Source organism: Anolis sagrei, chromosome 2, assembly GCF_037176765.1.
Source record: "Anolis sagrei isolate rAnoSag1 chromosome 2, rAnoSag1.mat, whole genome shotgun sequence".
NCBI lineage: Eukaryota > Metazoa > Chordata > Lepidosauria > Squamata > Dactyloidae > Anolis > Anolis sagrei.
Window position 1 is genome coordinate 194,205,920 of NC_090022.1, and position 21,075 is coordinate 194,226,994.

Consider the following 21,075-nt stretch of genomic DNA (forward strand, 5'->3'; position numbering starts at 1 on the left):
AATTGATCCTGTTTAATTGGTCTGTTCCATGCCATTTCCTATGCTCGTATACATCTCTATCCACTTTATTGAACTACTTCATCCTTTAACCGGTTTGCATAGTGGTCCTCCTTCCCACCTCCAAAATCAGTCTGCTGTTGCTTGATGCTTGTTTATTCCTGTTATGCTGTTTTGTGCTATTTTAATTTGTTGTTGTTGTGTTTTAAATTGTATTTTTCCTGGGCTTGGCCCCATGTAAGCTGCCCTGAGTCCCTTTGGGGGAGATGGATGTGGGGTAGAAAAATAAAGTTCCTCCTCCTCTCCTCCTCCTCCTTCTTCCTCTTCTTCTTCTCCTTCCTCCTCCTCCTCTTCTTCTTCATCATCATCATCCTCCTCTCCTTCTTCTTCCTCCTCCTCCTCCTCTCAACCTCCTCCCCTTCTTCTTCTTTTTCCTCCTCCTCCTCCTCTTCTTCCTCTTCTTCTTTTTCCTCCTCCTCCTCCTCCTCCTCCTCCTCTTCGTCCTCTTCTTCTTCTTCATCATCATCCTCCTCTCCTTCTTCCTCCTCCTCCTCCTCTCCTCCTCCCCCCTTCTTCTTCTTCTTCTTCTTCTTCTTCTTCTTCTTCTTCTTCTTCGTTTTCCTCCTCCTCCTCCTCCTCTTCTTCTTCTTTTTCTTCTTCTTCTTCCTCCTCCTCCTCTTCCTCTCCTCCTCCTCCTCCTCCTCCTCTTCTTCTTCCTCCTCTTCCTCCTCCTCCTCTTCTTCTTCCTCTTCTTTTTCTTCTTCCTCCTCCTCCTTCTCCTATTCATCTTCTCTCATGTCCCCACATGGGGAGCTACAGCTGACAGAGGGAGCTCGACCTGCTCATTGGAAACACTGATTTGTGGGTCAGCAGTCCTGCTGGCACAAGGGTTTAACCCAGGCATGGACAGACTTGGGCCCTCCAGATGTTTTGGACCCTCCAGGTGTTTTGGACTCCAACTCCCACAATTCCAATTGTGGGAGTTGGAGTCCAAAACACCTGGAGGGCCCAAGTTTGCCATGCCTAGGTTAACCCATTGTACCATCAGGTGGTCCTGAGTGATAACACAAGGCTTGCTTGTGTGGAGAAGCACAGCTGAAGCATCCTCTGCTTAGTCCACTGTAAACAGTGCACAGATTGTCATGCCAATGGGTAGCATTCCCTGCCCACTGAGGATGAGGACCCGGCGTTTAGAGGCAGCGCTCCACGCTCTGCACATGCCCAGAGGCACAGCTTTGCCCGCCCGCCCGCCCCCTGCCAAGCCGTCTCCCTTCCTTGCCCAGCTCTTGGCCGGACTCTCTCACTCACCTGCGGGGCTGGGTGTGCTCCTCCTTCCTCCCTCCCCTGGCCGGGAAGGGTCCTGGGCGGGCGCATCTCCGTCTCGTGGGGCCGAGTGGGCAGCCCGGCGCCCGGCGGAGCAGGGAAATCCGCTCCTCGGGAGGAAAATCCTCGCGCGGGAATAATGCACCCGGCTTTGGAGGGGATTGGAGAGCGAATGGGAGGGAGGCGTGTGCGCGTCTCTCTCTCTCTCTCTCTCAATCCTCTCCCTTGCGAGTCCCCACCCTCCTCATGCCTTTCCCCCAATCTCTCTCTCTTTCTCCCTCTCCCCTTTGCCTCCCTCTGGGCTGCTCCTGCTTGGCACGCGTGTTGGAGGGAGGCAGGTGCACACGATCCACGCGGGCCCGCCGCTACCGCCGCCGCACCGTCCCCCAGGGCTGCCCGAGGACGAGGGGAGAGGGATTGGGAAAGGAAAAACGGGGGGCGGGCAGTGACGCATGCCCTCTTTGGAGGGGGGAGAACCCCCCCCCTCCATTCCTCTCCTAGATTCTAAGAGAGCTTATTTCACTATTATTTTAATTTATTTTTCTCTCATTTTAAACTTTATTTAAACAAAATCTGGCTACCAGTATTAAAAAACTCAAAAATTACAGCAGCAAAACAACAGAGGGGAAACAAACAGGCACATGAAATCACTCTCAACAAAAGATTCCCCCCAGGCGCTTCCAAGCCATTGAATGCAAATCAAGGTGATCAGCTGAAACATTCACAGCTAGCCCCAGCAAACAAAAGTCCTTTGTCTCACCCTGGTCATTCCACAGATATATAAACCCATTTTTCCCAGTTCCAACAGACCTCATTACCTCTGAGGATGCTTGCCATAGATGCAGGCGAATCGTCAGGAGAAAAATTGCCTCCAGAACATGGCCATATAGCCCGGAAAAACCTACAACAACCCAAACTTTATTTTATTTGACCCTTATTTTGAATTTGTTTTCCTTTGTTTTGTGATTTTTTTTCTGTATTATTATTTTATTGAATTTTATTGTCTTTTACTATTCATTTATTTGCATTTTCTATTTTACTATGCTACTGTATTATTATTATTTTATTATTACTGTATTACTGTTATTTTACTTTATTTTTCTATTCCTTGATTGCTCTTTTGTTATTATTTGATTCTTTAGACAAAGTATACTTTATTTTATTTTTTGATCTTTTTCTCTTTTATTATTCTATATATCATTTTATATTATTATTCCATGATATCTTTAACCGGGAGCCCCCAGTGGCGCAGTGGGTTAAAACACTGAGCTGCTGAACTTGCTGACCAAAAGGTTGCAGGTTCGAATCTGGGGAGTGGCGTGAGCTTCCGCTGTCAGCCCCAGCTTCTGCCAACCTAGCAGTTCGAAAACATGCAAATGTGAGTAGATCAATAGGTACTGCTCCAGCGGGAAAGTAAACGCATTCCATGCAGTCATGCTGTCCACATGACCTAGGAGGTGTCTATGGACAACACCGGCTCTTCGGCTTAGAAATGGAGATGAGCACCAACCCCCAGAGTTGGACACAACAGTACTTAATGTCAGGGGGAAACCTTTACCTTTACTTATCATTTTATTACTATTTTACTATTATTATTATTTTAATTTTTTATTATTTTCCATTGGGTTGTATTATTTTATTTTACTATTATTTTAATTATTTTTCTATTATTTTCTATTTTATTTTATTACTATTTTACTATTGTTTTTATTTTTCTATTATTTTCAGTTTTGTTGTATTATTTTGTTTTACTGTTAGTTTTTATTTTTCTATTACTTTCTATTTTATTACTATTTTACTATCATTTTTTATTTTTCTATTATCTTCACCTTTTTGTATTATTTTGTTGCATTTTTTACTATTTACTATTTTAATTTATTTTTCTATTATTTTCTATTTTATTTTATTACTATTTTACTATCATTTTTATTTTTTATTTACTGTATTTCTACCCCACCCATCTCACCCTGAAGGGGAATAAGAGTGAGTTACAGTTATGGGAAAATTCAATGCCGCATTACAATTAAAAAAGATTAAAACATAATGCCTAGTCTCATAGTCATTATTCATGCTGCTACATTTATGTCATATTCCATATTTCACTACTCCCCCAAACACCTTATTCCATAGCCAGGTCTTTAACTTTGTCCTGAAGACAAGGAGGGAAGGGGCCAGTCTGATGTCACTGGGGAGGGAGTTCCACAACCGAGGGGCCACCACTGAGAAGGCCCTGTCCCCACCAGTTGCACTTGTGAGGGGGTGGGACCAAGAGCAGGGCCTCCCTGGCAGATCTTAATGCTCTAACTGGATCGTAATTTATTTTTTGATTACTTTATTATTATTTTGTTATTTTTATACTTTATGTATACCTTATTAATACTGTATTTTTCTATCTTTTTATTTTATTTTACTATTATTTTAAGATATTATTATAATATTTATTTATATCCCACCTGTAACGAAGCGTTAATCCCACCGCTTGTCAACAAAAATGTAACGAAGCTGCGCTAATCCCACTAGATGCCACCAAAAATTATGTGAGGAAGTATTAATCTTCTTTAATGTCACCAATATTCTGTGAGGAACCTTCTTTTAAATATCAATTAAGCTGCCACCAATATGTTTAGAGACGCTGGTTTATGTCTCTGTTTATCCTTAGTTGTGTTGTGAGGTGATTTTGGTAGTGTGGAATGCACCAAGCATCAAAGCAATGGAGGAGGCAGGTTTGAAACACAAAGAGAACAAGATTTATTGTTAACAGAACGTAATTGTTGCAGTTTTGAGAATTTGAACTTGGCACAAGGCTTGATGTTACAAAACGGCTGGTTTGAGATACTTTCAGGCTTCTGAAGGTTACAAATCTACAAACTCCTTCTTTAGTGAAGGGCTTATACTATTTCAGAGTTCTCTATTGTGAATGTCCACACTGTTTGCCCTATACTCGGAACAAACCACTGATCACCAGTCTTTCCTTACTGGCGATCCTTAAACCCACTCTGTTAGATTCTTTAACCTAAGCAATCTAACAAAGTAACACCTTCAGCTCTCTTGCTGAAGAAATATTCACAAATTCTAAGAACTGCTGAATTCTCACAGCTTCACAACAGAGCCCTAACTGGCTCTCCTCTTCCCCGGGTCTCTTCCACCGGACTAAACTACTTTCCCCAGAGTCCTTTCTTGACTCTGCTATTTCCCAGAGCCCTTAACTGGCTCTGCTCTTCTCCGGGTCTCCTCCACCGGACTGGAGCTTAACTGCCACTTTCCAACCTTTTTCTCCTTAAGCTCCGCCCACCTCCTCTTCGGCTTTGTCTTGTCATGTCACCATGGCAACCTATCCCTCACAGCTAGGCCATGGCAATAAATGTAATACATAAATACAGTTTAAACACAGTACATTAAACACTCTATAATAAACATTATAAATACAGTTTAAACACATTATAAATAACACTTTATAATGAACACATCTCTACACCACCTTTCTCCCCATGGGACTCAAGGCAGCTAACATCTAGCCACAATAAACATTTTAAAAAGAGCAACACAAAAATTAAAAACAAACAAATATTTTTTTATAATTTTATTATTATTTTAATTTTATTTTTCTATTTTCTCTTTCACATTATTATTGTTTTATTACTGTTTAAATTTCACTTTTATTTTATTATTTTGTTATTGTTTTATATATTATTTTTATTTTATCTTATTTTATCTCTTTCATTATTGATGTGTGCCTGAGGCTGAGAGGGTGGGACCTGCCTATTATTATATAAATATAAGAAAAATTATCATATTGTTCTGTGAACATAATAATGATGTACCAACACCAACCAGTGGTTTCCATGGGTGAGCAGAGATTTGAAGCTCTGTCTCAACCCTCATAGGCCAACCTCAAACAAACACATTACGAATCACTTAAAATTAGTAAATAAACCATCCTATTAAAAGCAGCACTTTCTGAAAAGAGTTGACAACCATCGGGTTCATGACATGAGCATAAAGATCCACACACACATATACACACACAACCTTCAAGACAAAACCTTTCTTCTGTGCAAGGCAGCTCTTTGCGGGAAAGAGGTTGACGCTTTGGACAGCACCTTGAAAGTCTGGATTCACTGAGCCGTGGAAGCCCCCTGCTGCTGCCGCCACCCCAGGGATGGGCTTGTGGCTCAGATATCACTGTCATTCGGCTGCCTTTGTGTACTATACGTCTCAAACAGAGTTGGAGGCACTTTTCTACCCCTGCTTTGAAAATCTCTTTATTCGGTAAGCCAATGTATCTTTTCCACCAATGATAGCTTTCCCCATGGGGAGGCCCCTCTGTCGCCTCACCTCCACCACAAGCCATTGCTATCTCCTCCAAGTTAGCCAGCCATAGCAGCATAAGTACACTGGAAAATTTAAATGGCCAAGATGAAGTACTTTGGCCACATCATGAAAAGAAAGGAAAGCTTAGAGAATATAATGATGCTGGGAAAAATGGAAGGAAAAAGGAGGGGCTGACCAAGGGCAAGATGGATGGATGGCATCCTTGAAGTAACTGGATTGAACTTGAAGGAGCTGGGGGTGGTGACGGCCGACAGGGAGCTCTGGAGTGGACTGGTCCATGAAGAGTCGGAAACGACTGAATGAATGAACAACAACGACGTCTGTTAGAAATGGAAGAAATATAGCAGCTAAAATCATGGTCTACAGTCAGCTCTCCACATTTTCTGGGGTTAGGGGCACAGGACCCCTACGTCAGTGGGAAAAAGTAAATAAAAACACTTTAAAAACCTAAAATAATATCTCTATCTAAATCAGGCTTGGGTAAACAATTCCTATTAGGAATTGTGGGAATTGAAGTTCAAAACACCTGGAGCATCGAAGTTTGTGCCTGATCTAATCTGTAGAGTTAATGTAGATTGACACCACTTTAACTGTCATGGCTCGATGCTATGGAATCCTTGGATTTGTAGTTTCACAAATTCTTTAGCTTTCTCTGCCAACTCATGCTGGTCCCTCACCAAACTACAAGATTCCATAAGATTGAGCCATGGCAGTCAAAGTACGGCCAAATTGCATCAATCCATTGGCGTGGATGTCCTCCAGCACATAAATGTTGATCATAGAATGACACTGCAGAACCTACAAATGCTTAGAGAAGTTTCCCCTCTAATAATAATAATAGTAACAGTAATAATAATATATATATTTTGTGTCAGGGGCGACTTGAAAAACTGCAAGTTGCTTCTGGTGTGAGAGAATTAGCCATCTACAAGGACATTGCCCAGGGGAAACCCGGATGTTTTGATGTTTTACCATCCTGTGAGAGGCTTCTCTCGTGCTCCCACATGGAGAGCTGGAGCTGACAGAGGGAACTCATCCGTGCTCTCCCCAGATTTGAACCTTTGACCTGTTCGTCTTCAGTCTTGCCAGCACAAGGGTTTAATCAACTTTGCCACCGGGGGCTCCTAATAATAATAACAACAACAACAACAACAACAATAACAATAACATAAACAATGTTATTTATATTCTGCCCTATCTCCCCAAGGGGACTCAGGGCTGAGTCTGCAGGTCCTCCAGTGCAAAAGTTGGCCATAGAGTTATGCTGGAGGACCTAGAGATTCCTAAGGGAAACATATTAATCAAATTTGTAAATAATCAAACCCACAAAAGTGAAACTTGCAAATATGGAGGGTCAACTGCATGTATTTAGTCTAAATTACCCCCCTCCCCACCACCACCACCACATAGATAGACATTGGTCTAATTTCCCTTTATAGCCACCTAAGTTGATGGCTGCCTCTACGTCTTAAGGGGAAAAGGTCCTTTGCTTTGAAAAATAATTCTGCCTTGAATTTTCCACCATCCAATTTCACTAAACGATCCCACTCTAAGTACAGTATTATGACGGAAAGAGGGAAAGATTGAAAAGACTGAGAGGTGACTTGGCAGCCATCTTCAGGGAGATGGGGATGAGCTTGCTTTCTCTTGCTCCAAAATACAAACCAATGAATTGGTGATGGAAGCTCCTTCTTTGGAGGCTTTTAAGCAGAGACTGGATGGCCAACTGTCAGGGGTGCTTTGAATGCGATTTTCCTGCTTCTTGGCAGGGGGTTGGACTGGATGGCCCACGAGGTCTCTTCCAACTCTAGGATTCTATGAATTCAAGTTACAGGGAAAGAGATTCAACCTAAATATCAAGAAAAACTTCCTGATGGAAAGAGCTGTCTGACAGTGAAATATGCTGCTGCCCCAGAGTGTGGTGGAATGTCCTTCTCTGGAGGTTTTTAAACAAAGTCTGGATGGCCACCTGTTGGGGGTACTTTGTGTATTCCTGCATGGCAGAAGGGGACTGGACTGGATGACCCTTTTGTCCCTTTCCAATGTTACAGTATCATAGAATCATAGAGTTGGAAGAGGCCTCGTGGGCCATCCAGTCCAACCCCCTGCCAAGAAGCAGGAAAATAGCTATGATTTTATGATACATTTCTCTGCTGTGGTTTGGTCTGTTTGCGGTGTCCCAAACAGACCAACCTGATCGTGTATGGGTTTTGTATGACAAAGAATAAAGAATGTCTGTGAAACACACTGGCAAACAGGAAGGGTTTGACACTCTGTGGTAGAACAGCTAATAATGAATGCCATGGGTTGTTGTAGGTTTTTCAAGATATATGGCCATGTTCTAGAAGCATTCTCTCCTGATGTTTCACCTGCATCTATGGCAAGCATCCTCAGAGGATGTGAGACCTCACAACCTCTGAGGATGCTTGCCATAGATGCAGGCGAAACGTCAGGAGAGAATGCTTCTAGAACATGGCCATATAGCCCAAAAAACCTACAACAACCCAGTGATTCCAATCATGAAAGCCTTCGACAATACAATGAATGCCATGCTTGCACAGCTTAAGGGGCATTGTACCCTGAGGCATTGGATGAGGAAGACGCCACTGACCCTGCCTGCAAGGTGCAACTGGAGCAAACACTCTTAAGGCACTTCTGCTTCTGAATTGTGCCCGTGGCCCCATCAGCTGGCATCCAGACACAAGGATCCCCAGAGCAGCCCCACTCTCTTGGGCCTGAGAGGAGAGCTCAGATCCAAACACAAAGGGCATCCTGGTTTTGGAACTATTTAATGGCCATTGTTATCTTGGCCCAGCTTTACCATCCCGGCAGCAGATTGTGATTGTGACCATAACAATCACCCTCTATTAAAATATAATATTAAAATAGAGTTGAACTATCGACAGTATTAAAATAATTTAAGAATAAAGAGAACCAAGTTGGTGTAGTGCTTTGGGTAGAGGACTATGACTCTGGAGACCAAGGTTTGACTTTCCTCTCAGCCATGGAAACCTAGTGCTTTCCTTGGACAAGTCACACTCTCTCAGTCTAAGAGGAAGGCAAAGGCAAACCTTTCTGAATGAGTATGGCCAAGAAAAACCCCTGATGAAATCGCGGCTCTTGGTTGGAACATGAAGTTACATAAGAAGAACAAAAGAATAAAATACAATGAAAAAGGTAAGAAATTCTCAAACACAGTTCAATTAAAATAATGTTAATGTGAACTTAAAGGAGTTGACCAAGGTACTGAACATGGGGGACTACAATGACTTAGATTTCTCATTGACGTTCCAAACTGAGAATCATGTTATCATTGATGCCATGCTGACCTGTTTTGACCACCAAAGTTTCTTTAAACCAAATCTTATCTTTCATCCATTTGTCTCAAATTAGAGGAGTATGGGGCTCTGTCTGCTATTGCTGACAGAAATTCCCATTATCCCTCACCATTGGTTTCATTCATGCCAGCTCAGGTTGATAGGAGCTGCGGTCAAAGATATCTGGAGTATTAAAACACTGAGTTGCTGAACTTGCTGACTGAAAGGTTGGTGGTTTGAATCCGGGGAGCGGGGTGAGCTCCCACTGTTAGGCCCAGCTTCTGCCAACCTAGCAGTTCGAAAATATGCAAATGTCAGTAGATCAATAGGTACTGCTTCTGCGGGAAGGTAATGGCACTCCAAACAGTCATGCCAGCCACATGACCTTGGAGGTGTCTATGGACAATGCCGGCTCTTCAGTTTAGAAATGGAGATGAGCACTACCGCCCAGAGTTGGATGCATCTTGAACTAATGTCTGGGAAACCTTTACATTTACCTTACTTAGACCTCTTCGACACTGCCAAATAAAATCCAGATTATCTTAGTTGAATTAGAGTATATGGCAGTGTAGACTCATATAATCCAGTTCAAAGCAGATAATGTGGATTGTTTGTTTTTATAATCTGGATTACATGGCAGTGTAGAAGGGGCCATATTCCTCCCCTCTGACTGACTGTATGGCTGTGATCTACTTCTGACTGACCATCATGATTTTGGCCGGGTATCTTTCCTTGACTTAATCTTAGTTGAAGATTTCAGATGATCCCTGCAGGCAGTGGACTCGACTGTGCCTTTTCAGGTTCCCCAAACTTTTGCCAGATTCTGGACCTGTATAAGACATCCTGGGGAAGGTAGCAATGCAGTGTGAAAGGAGTCCCCAGCTATGTGCACCGAGGTCTAAAGTGAAGGAAATAAATCCTTGCACCTTCCACCCCGCCTCCCTTGCCTCGACCCTCCAATTACAGTTTTGGTCTATTTCTCTTTCCTGTGCTGTTGTTTCCATTTCCCTAAGTGTTCTTGCTTGAGATGCCCCAGGCAAAGGAGACTTGATGAAGGAAAGATGCAGCTGATGGCTTTAGAACCTATTCTTTGGTGTGCTCCCTCCCTCCCTCTCTTTTTTTCTTTCTTTCCTTCTGGCCCCTGGCCTTTACATTTGGCTCTCTGCTGTGAGATGACGAAGGTTGCCTGTTGGAAACCAACACAAGGAAGAGGGAAGGGAAGGTGAAGGGCACTCACCGCAATGCAACTAAATAGAAGGAAATAAATACTGATTGAACTGATCCACAGCAGTTTAAGTTTGGTCCGGTTTTGCAGTAGGGTCGCCTGTTGTTCTGGGATGACTTGGTTTGCTCTTATATCTTGCCATTTGCTCACACCAAAGTGCTTGGTTTCTAGGAACAATGCAAGCCAGGCTTGAAATGTTTTCCTCTTTATTTGGAATCAGTCAGCACTGATTCTGTAATGTGCATGAGATTCTCCCCTGACATGAAGTCCAGTCATGTCCAACCCTGGGGGGTGGTTCTCATCTCAATTTCTAAGCCAAAGAACCACTCTGGAAGTGGTTGTCACTGGCTCTGGGGGAGATACTCTCCTCTATTTTCAAGCCAAGGAGCCTGCATTGTCCGTAGACACCTCCTGGTCATGTGGCCAGCCTGACTTTTTGGAGTGTCTTTGGCTTTTTCCTGCCAAAGCAGTACCTATTTATTTACTCACATGTGCATGTTTTCGAACTGCTAAGTTGGCAGGAGCTAGGGCTGACAGTGGGAGCTCACCCTGTCTTGCAGATTCAAACTGCCAATCTTCAGGTCAGCTGTTCAGCAGCACAAGTGTTTAACCCATTGCGCCATCATGGTCATCCAGTTAAACATACGCCATGCAAGAACCAAATCATTAAGAGAACTGTAATAGTTTTGTAATGCTATTAGTGTACATGATGAGTGAAGAACTTCCAGCTCTCTAGATATTTTCCACTACAATTCCCACAATTTTTAACTATTGGCCATGCTAGGTTGGGCTGATGGGAGTTGTAGGCCAAAATTTCAGAAGGGCCAAGCCTTCCTCACTCCTGTCACACATGGTGTTTTATGACCTGCCACAAATAGCGCCAATGGGGGTGCATTATGTGTGGATGTGGGATTTTCTTTGGGTTCATGGTGGATGGGAACATGATAAGGAACGAAGGGGTTAAACCAGGTATGGGCAAACTTCGGCTCTCTGGGTGTCTTGGACTTCAATTCCCACAATTCCTAGCAGCTGAATAAACCCTCTACTTTCATTGTCTTGATTCTTGATGCAGATCTCCTCCTTGTTCCAGATTTATAAAAGTGACACATTTAATATTGTGTTGTTTCTTCATAATTTTCAGCTGTGGGATACACCACTGTGGGTTGGGAGTGAGGGGAAAGAAAAAGGAGAGAGGAAAGTGACACAGAAAGAATATTAGATGGTGACCTCTGAATTGTTCAACTGAAAAATATCAGAAGAACAAAGCATTCAGAGACACTCTCTGAGGATTTTCTGTTTTAGGCGCCTTTCAACGTACAATAGGATTTCATCCTTGGCCCTTAGAGAACATTCAGCAAAACAGTCCACTATCTAACTTCTCAGTTTTTAAATACACCGGGGAATTCCAGTTGCATTGGTAAGAATCTTTTTGATACTGGTGGCAAGTGATGTCTCTCATATAACTAGGGCAGGTATGTTTAATCTGGGATTTAGTCTGAACCTTGAAAGAGCTATTCAAGGTCTTAGATTCTGAGCTTCAAAAAGTGCATTTACTGTACAGACTAAAGCCTGGAGTAGGTTCACTGCTCCTTGATGTAGGTGCTATCAGCCACAACTACTCCATACAGGTTAAGATCATTGGTTTTGGGCCTTACTTTCTCCAGTTCTTCCATCCTTCTTTTATTCACCAGAATTTTATTCAGCTTCATTGTGTAATTCTACCTATTTCTGAGGAGGTCAAGGCAGCATGAACCAAAAAATATCTCAAGAGAATTTCTTTTCCAGGAGCCCTTCTTCAAATGATTGGTAAGTTCTATAAGAATAACTGGAGGGAAGGATATTAGAGGCAAAGATGAAGTACTTTGGCCACAGCATGAGAAGACAGGAAACCTTGGAGAAGACAATGATGCTAGGGAAAATGGAAGGAAAAAGGAAGAGGGGCCAACCAAGTACAAGATAGATGGATGGTATCCTAGAAGTGACTGGTTTGATCTTAAATGAGCTGGGGTGATGACGGCCAACAGGGAGCTCTGGTGTGGGCTGGTCCATGAGGTCACAAAGAGTCGGAAGCGACTGAACAAAACAACAACAACAACAACAATAACAACAACAACAACAACAACAACATAAGAATAAGCCATACAGGGGCAGGGGCGGGGGGGGGGGGGGATCCTGAAAATGAATGGTGCAACTCAGAACAAAACAGCATTCCACATTGCCATCTTGGTGCCCATTCCAGATAGTCTTGAGTGAGGAGGACAAGAAAGGGTCATTCTGGAGTGAGGTGGAAAAGCAGAAAAGGGATCAGAAGGGGGAAAAAACGCAGGGTTGTGAAGGAGTCCAAGGAATAACAGGCTGGTGGGCCAGCAAGGGTCATAATCTGGGAGATGACAATCAAATCTATGCCCCATGCAGTGCCAAAGTTCTGCCTAAACCATGCCCAGTAAACTCATGGCCTTTTCTCATCCAACACAAAATGGTGCTGTTCTTTGGTTAGTGGCAGCTCATGGCTTACATGACAGTAGGATGAAGAATCTGCTCCTTGAATTGCTATGTTGAACTCCTTTTCAGCATAATTTACAGCACTTTGGATTGCCATCATTACTTTAGATCACTATCAGATGAAAACCCAGAGAAGACTCATGGTTTCACTGATGTGGGATCCATCAGTTACCCCATAGCTATATTCAAATATTTTTAGCAGCAAATGACAGCACCATCCAATATATGTTATCCAGAAGGAAGCCTAGGAGCCCCCGGTGATGCGATGCATTAAACCCTTGTGCCAGCAGGACTGCTGAACGAAAGGTCAGTGGTACAAATCCAGGGAGCGGGGTGAGCTCCTGTCTGTCAGCTCCAGCTCCTCACATGGGGACATGAGGGAAGCCTCCCAGAGGATGGTAAAACATCCAGGCATCTCCTGGGCAATGTCCTTGCAGACAGCCAATTCTCTCACAACAGAAGTAACTTGCAGTTTCCCAAGTCACTCCTGACATGAAAAAGAAGGAAGTCCCACTGGGGTTCCATAGAAATTGCTCCCAAATGAGCATGCCCAGGATTGTTGGTTTGAGATGGCTGAGTTGAACAAAGGATTTCACACAGCAATGAGGATATAATTGGGAATAAAGGCAAAACAACAGGGAGACACAAGGCTGAAAGATAGGGTTCATCCAAGGCATTTTATTGCTTGAGGTTGGGTGGAAAATGGTGCCCACCTCTCACAGTAAAACTGCACAGCACTCAAGGCAAAACAAGCAAGTTTTGTATTTGAGGCAGAAAATCCCATAATTGTCTCTGTATTTGTTGCCTATTCACGATGCCAAAAAGTTTCTTCTGATTTTTCATCATATCTAACCATAAGGCCAGTTTGTGCTGGTGATGGAAAGGGACAGATTTATTTATTTATTTATTTATTTTGGTATGCTTGTATACCGCTAATATCTCAGCCTGTGCGGCGACTCATTGCGGTTTACAACATGTTAAAATATACAATGTTAAAAAATACAATTCACTTGAGCATATAAAAATTAAAATTAAGAATACATACAAAAAACATACGCAGTATTGGGCCACCAATACAGATCGGGACATCTCATAGTTAAAATCGTCATCCAATTCGTTGTCTTGATTGCTAATCCATGGTCAGATAGAACATCACGACGAAGGTCAATTGAAGACTTGCTCAAACATCCAGGTTTTTAGTTTTTTCCTAAATGCCATTAGCGAGGTCGCTGATCTTAATTCAGTAGGGAGGGCATTCCAAAGCCGGGGGGCCACCGCAGAAAAGGCCCTATCTCTCGTTCCCACGAGCCGCACCTGTGAAGCAGGTGGGATAGAGAGAAGGGCTTCTCCTGAAGATCTAAGGGTCCTGGTGGGCTGATAGGCCGAGATACGTTCGGATAGGTATGTAGGGCCAGAACCGTTTAGGGCTTTAAAGGTCAAAACCAGCACTTTGAATTGGGCTCGGTAGCTAATCGGTAGCCAGTGAAGCTGGTACAGCAGAGGAGTTGTGTGCTCCCTGCGCCCAGCCCCTGTTAATACCATGGCTGCCGCCCGTTGGACTAGTTGGAGCTTCCGGGCCGTCTTCAAAGGCAACCCCACGTAGAGAGCGTTGCAGTAATCAAGACGGGATGTAACCAGAGCGTGGACTACCGTGGCCAAGTCAGACTTCCCAAGGTACGGTCGCAGTTGGCGCACGAGTCTTAACTGTGCGAATGCTCCCCTGGTCACCGCCGAAACCTGGGGCTCCAGGCTCAGCGATGAGTCCAGGATCACACCCAAACTGCGAACCTGTGTCTTCAGGGGGAGTGCGACCCCGTCTAACACAGGCTGTAACCCTATACCCTGTTCGGCCTTGCGACTGACCAGGAGCACCTCTGTCTTGTCTGGATTCAATTTCAATTTGTTCGCCCCCATCCAGACCGTCACAGCGGCCAAGCACCGGTTCAGGACCTCGACAGCCTCCTTAGTAACGGGTGGGAAGGAGTGACAGAGCTGGACATCATCTGCGTACAGATGACACCGTACCCCGAAACTCCGGATGATCTCGCCCAGCGGCTTCATGTAGATGTTAAACAACATGGGGGACAGTATTGAACCCTGAGGAACCCCACAAAACAAAGGTTGTGGGGTAGAACAGGAGTCCCCCAGTGACACCTTCTGAGACCGACCCACGAGGAATGACCGGAGCCACTGCAGAGCAGTACCTCCGAGACCCATTCCCGCGAGGCGTCCCAGAAGGATACCGTGGTCGACGGTATCGAAGGCCGCTGAGAGGTCGAGTAGCACCAACAGGGACACACTCCCCCTGTCGAGCTCCCGACGGAGATCATCCACTAAGGCGACCAAGGCTGTCTCGGTACCATGTCCCGGCCTAAAGCCAGACTGTGCCGGATCTAGATAATCCGTGTCTACCAAGAATGCCTGGAGTTGTGAGGCCACCACACGTTCCATGACTTTGCCCAAAAAGGGAAGATTGGAAACAGGCCGATAGTTTACCAATTGAGTGGGGTCCAGTGATGGCTTCTTCAACAGCGGTTTTATTACAGCTTGCTTTAAGCTGGCTGGAAAAATGCCTTCCCGAAGGGAGGCATTAACCACCACCTTAACCCACTCGGCCAATCCCCCTCTGGCCTCCTTTAGAAGCCAGGATGGGCAGGGGTCTAGGATGCATGTGGTAGCTCTCATTCCTCCAAGCACCTTGTCCACATCCTCGGATTGAACCAATTGAAATGAATCCATCAAAATCGGACAAGCAGATGCTCGTGTTACATCCTCAGAGACTGCCGTTAATGCGGCGTCCAGTCCAGAGCGGATCAAGGCGACTTTGTCTGCAAAGAACCGAGCAAAAGCTTCACAGCGAGCAGCCGAGTCATCAGGGCACCCATCCTGAGTGGTGGGTTTTAAAAGGCCTCTGACAACTCGGAACAGTTCAGCCGGACGGTTCTTTGCAGACGCAATAGTGGCCGCGAAGAAAGTTTTCTTAGCGGCTCTTATTGCCGCGGCATATGACCTTAAAAAGGCCACAAACCGTGTTCGGTTTGACTCGCTCGGATCCGAACGCCACACGCTCTCTAGTTCCCTCTTCTTTCGCTTCAACACCGCCAGCTCCTCAGTAAACCAAGGGGCCGGTTTAGATCGGCTACTTGAGAGGGGACGTTCTGGAGCGATCGTGTCTATTGCCCTAGTCATCTCCCCATTCCAGAGAGCGACCAGGGCATCAACAGGATCACCAACCGCGGTGGCGGGAAAATCCCCAAGAGCCGTCAGGAATCCTTCCGGATCCATAAGCCTCCTGGGGCGGACCAATTTAATAGGTCTTCCACCTCTGCGGAGGTTAGGGGGCGCAGTAAGTCTAAAGCTGACCAGGAAGTGGTCGGTCCATGGCAACGGAGAGATGGATAACTCCTCAACACCGCCACCTTCCTCCCATCCCTGACAGAAAACCAAGTCCAATGTATGTCCAGCACTGTGGGTGGGGCCAGATACTTGTTGGGACAGACCCATGGTCGCCATGGTAGACATGAAGTCCTGAGCCGCTCCCGTTAGGGCAGCCTCAGCATGGACATTGAAGTCCCCCAGCACAAGCAGCCGCTGGGACTCCAATGCCAGGTCCGAGACTACCCCCGCTAGCTCAGGTAGGGAGACTGTAGTGCAGCGAGGTGGACGGTACACTAACAGAATCCCTAATCTGTCCCGGTCACCCACCCTCAGGTGGACGCATTCAAAATTTGTTGACTGCGGGATGGGGGTCCTGGTCAGAGGAATAGAATCTCTATAGACTACTGCAACCCCGCCTCCCCGCCCTCCGGATCTCGGTTGATGCTGCACAGAGAACCCGGGTGGACAAAGCTGGGTCAGATTTACACCTCCAGCTTCGTCCAGCCAGGTCTCCGTGATGCACGCCAGATCTGCCCGCTCATCCAAGATTAAATCCTGGATGACAGTTGTTTTGCCGTTGACAGATCTGGCGTTCAACAGCACCACTTTCAATCCCGAGGGACCGCCATCCTGGTTACACCTACTTACCGTATCAGGAGACCGATTTGGGATTACTAAAGTTGTTCCGCGTTCCCTAGGCCGAATTAAAGGTCTCCTTTTCCCGTATCTCCCCTTCCCCACCACGACTTCTATGGGGGCTCCTCGGTTAACGGAAGCCTCTCCCTCCTCCATGACGCTTTTGGTGCTTATATTAATAAGCCAGGGATCGTTATGGTTTGCATACCATGTTATAATTGCATTTTGCCATAGCTTATCCTTCCAAGTGTTCTTCAGTCCCGTTAAGCTATATTCAAGATCCCTCGCACTATTCCATTTATCCTTACCCACATATACAATTAGCAGCCAAGTCAACAGCTGCCAAGGAGCAGATGGAAGCATGGGTGGTAGAAGTTACACACAGTTAGAGCAGGGATTACGCTGTTAAATTACGGATGGTGTTTTAACACAATACAATAGAGCAACAATATAAATGCGATGGCTTAATAACCCAAGGTGTTAACTAAAATGCGTCATGGAGGCCTGCATCAGTACTAGCTATACAGTCAAGGTTAAAGTGCTGTAGTTGGCTAAATGCACGAAAAAGTCGTTTAAAGTGCTAATGGCATAAAGTGCAAGATCAACAATTAGTAAAGTGCACAAGGTAACCAGCTGGTCATGGAGTTAAATTAATTAGCAATTAGCAATAAACAAGGGATGGTCCACACAATCAAGGTCAACACAGACGGAATTAGAGCAATGGTCAACACAGTCTATCTAGGATTCTATCTGAAATTGGAGCAACGAGATGCCCAAATGCCAAAATACTGGGGCCAAAAGATGGTCAACACAGTTCTCCGGAAATTGATGGTTGGCAAGTGAGATGTTGGAGATCACATGCGATGGCGGCAGTTTTCAATAAGGTGGTGGAAAGATATGGTAATGATATAAGGTTTAGCAGACTAAAGTGCTTAGATTAAGGTGACCTGGGCAAAATAGGCTGAGATGGTTCTAACGTGCTCAATATGCAAGGAATGTCTACTATAAATAGTTCACAACTACTCAGACAAGACAGACAATTCGTCCCGAAGGGCCTAGGTCCTTGGGCCCGTGGAACAACAAGCCGGCACCCAGGGCCAGGTCTCCGGATCTTCTTGGCCGTCTCGGGTAAAGATGATCTTAGCAGAGCAGATGGTAATAAAGCACGTTCAACACAAGATAGCAGCGTCACAACAATGGTCAACACAATCAGTCTGAACAGCACAATGATAACAATACAATGATGACAACACAACCAATCCGCCACAGTGGAGGAGCCGCTAGGCCAGTTGCAGGCCAGTTGTCAATAAATAAAGTCGCAGTCGGGCCTCTGCAGTTCGGCAGTTGGGAGGGAACGCTCTGCTAGGCCCTAAGATGGCGAAGGCCTCAGCGTTCTACCTCTCCTCCCTCCTCCTTCCTTTTTGCTCCCCTTCTTGATGAACTCGCCAAAAAGGCCTCCGGAGGGTTCCTTCAAACCCCCGGGTGCCAAGGTGGCAGCTGGTGGTTGTGGGGGGGTTGGATGGGGGGGGGGGGGAATTAAGGTTCGTTTGGATGATCTCACCGGACCGCTCTGTAAGTCAGCTGTTAGCTCTCCGCCATCTTCTCTCAACCCTTCTGTTCTTGCAGGCAAAGATGTTAAGCAAAGAGCAGCTGGGAGACAGCAGTTTTAAAGCCTCCTTCTCTGACCTGCTTCTCTCACTGGTGTAGGAGTGAGTAGCCAAGACACCCTCTTTCTCCTGTTCTTGCAGGCAAAGATGTTAAGCAAAGAGCAGCTGGGAGACAGCAGTTTTAAAGCCTCCTTCTCTGACCTGCTTCTCTCACTGGTGTAGGAGTGAGTAGCCAAGACACCCTCTTTCTCCTGTTCTTGCAGGCAGAGATGTTAAGCAAAGAGCAGCTGGGAGACAGCAGTTTTAAAGCCTCCTTCTCTGACCTGCTTCTCTCACTGGTGTAGGAGTGAGTAGCCAAGACACCCTCTTTCTCCTGTTCTTGCAGGCAAAGATGTTAAGCAAAGAGCAGCTGGGAGACAGCAGTTTTAAAGCCTCCTTCTCTGACCTGCTTCTCTCACTGGTGTAGGAGTGAGTAGCCAAGACACCCTCTTTCTCCTGTTCTTGCAGGCAAAGATGTTAAGCAAAGATCACAAGGAGTCAGATTCTGGGAAAGATGGCATATATATTAGCTGATACAGAAAGAAAGGGATTCTAGTTCAGCTCTGAAGGAATATACCCAGATGCTAATGGGTGAAGAGGTGTCCCATCTTTTACGGGGTTTTGAACTGCTAAAGAGTTATCTTTCTGTGCTCTTTGAAGGAGAGTTGGGTGCTTTCTCTTTTGGGGAATTTTCTGGAGATTTCTCTGTCCCAGCACCACAGCTCTCCCAATTTGTGAATTACTTTGTGTCAACACCAGCTGTTTGGGATGCCATTTAACTGAGAATGAGAGTGAAAAGCAATTGCATTAATTCATCACTTAAAACAGGGCCTGAATGGGATCTGTTCCAGGGGTGGAATCTGCCTGGTATTAAAAAATATTTATAATTATCTACTCATCCATCTCCATTTCAATCCTAGCTCCAAAGTTCACTTGTCCTTTCACTTCCGATGCTCCACATACAAATCCCGTTGTTTACTTGGATTCTGTTGACTTACTTTCTTACTTGTGTACTTGTTGATCTGCGGCGAGACATACGGTATTCCCAAGTATAAATATGCAACAGGGCACAGCAGCCTTATTGATTTTAACAGATTAGTGACATCTGCAAAATATTGCAGTGTGAAGTGCTTCTGTTTAAGAAGGCCATGGTATTCCCTTCTAATATTTATCTTATCCCTCAATCCTTTTCTTCACTTAGGCTCAAACTAAATGATATAGTGAGGATGTATTAGGAAGTGCCCTCCCTAAAGAGGTTAAAGGTAGCTGTTCATTTTAGCACTGACTTGCCTCACTCTATATGTTGCAAATGACCTTGCTTTTGTTTTGTGATTGTCTCCAAAACAAGGATTTCTGATTGCTCAGGCAATGAAACTTTGCAGGAATTGCATGCTTGGAGCTCAAATAGCAGAAAATGTACATCTTTCTTATTGTGGGATTTGTCCCTTAGTCGACCTACTATGCCCACTTAATAGAATTAATGGTTTTGGATTGTACTCCTTTCAGTGTTTTGTCCCCACCAAATTGTCCTCCAGGTGTATATCTGCATGTGTTTATTTTTAAAATGAATGTTGTGAGGTGCTGTGGGGATGTGAATCAGAAGAGCCACATTCTAGAAAAAGGATTGATAAGTGGGAATATGTAATATCAATTTCTTTAGCATTTATTCCTTTTTACTATGTTGTCAAAGTCTTTCATGGATGGAATTACTGGGTTGCTGTGAATTTTCTGGGCTGTATGGTCATGTTCCAGAAGCATTCTCTCCTGAGGTTTTGCCCACATCTATGGCAGGCATCCTCAGGTTGTGAGGCCTGTTAGAAACTATGCAAGAAAGTTTAATTTTGAAATGCAGTTTTATGTATGTCCCCCTTTTCTTCCAATATGGGGACTCAAAATAGCTCAGGGCACGATAAAAATAAGTAATATTTACTTACTTACTGTAGAGATGTCTTTACATTTTATTGGTGGCATTGATACTTCTTTACATTTTTGGTGGCAGACGACGGGATTCGTGTAACAACTGATCGAGTGCCTTAAGTTTAATTTAGGAATAAGTTGTGAGGTAAAAGTTGTTGAAAACATGGCTACCAGGCGGCAGAGAAAGCTGGCTGAGGAAAGAGAGGGAGACCAAGAAGAAAGTTCGGGCTCTGAGACAGAGGCAGAGCCAGTGCCTATGACAGAAATGGCTTTTAAGTACAAATTGGAGATGAAACGATTGGAGATGGAGGCAAAACAAAAAGAGAGAGAACTGGAAATGGAGGCAAAAGAAAGACAAAGAGAGAGAGAGTTGGAGATGGAGAGAGAGGCGAAACAAAGGGAATCTGAGGAAAGACGAAGAGAGAGAGAATTAGAACAGGAGTTAGAATTGAAGAGAATGGAGTTTGAGCTAGAGAAACAAAGATTGGCTTTGTCTCAAACATCCAGTGATGTCCAGGAAGGGAGATCTGGAGGGGATACCCCAGATTTGACAAAGAAATTCCCTAAATTTACCAAGGGCGATGATGCAGAGAAATTCCTAATATCTTTTGAAAGATGTTGTCGTGATTTTGGGGTGGCTAAGGAAAAATGGATGACATACCTTAGGCCACAGATAAGTGGGAAACTTTTGCAGATTTATGGACTGATGCCTGAGGAATCTTATGGAGACTATGATCTGTTTAAGAAACAGATTCAACAAGAGTTTAGATTGACTCCTGAATATTATAGATTTAAGTTCAGG

At 44.7% G+C, this 21,075-nt stretch overlaps 1 protein-coding gene across 2 annotated transcripts in view; it reads right to left on the reverse strand.

The window, feature by feature from the left end:
- LOC132767599 (metabotropic glutamate receptor 6-like) overlaps positions 1-1,695 on the reverse strand; it is a 70,884-nt gene extending 69,189 nt beyond the window's left edge. Inside the window, exon 1 of one of the 2 annotated variants that reach the window (XM_060762723.2) lies at positions 1,306-1,695. The gene's annotated coding sequence lies outside the window, so the exon portion shown is untranslated. The remainder of the gene's footprint in view (positions 1-1,305) is intronic. The other variant, XM_060762724.2, reaches the window with a different exon arrangement.
- Positions 1,696-21,075: the final 19,380 nt, after the last annotated feature.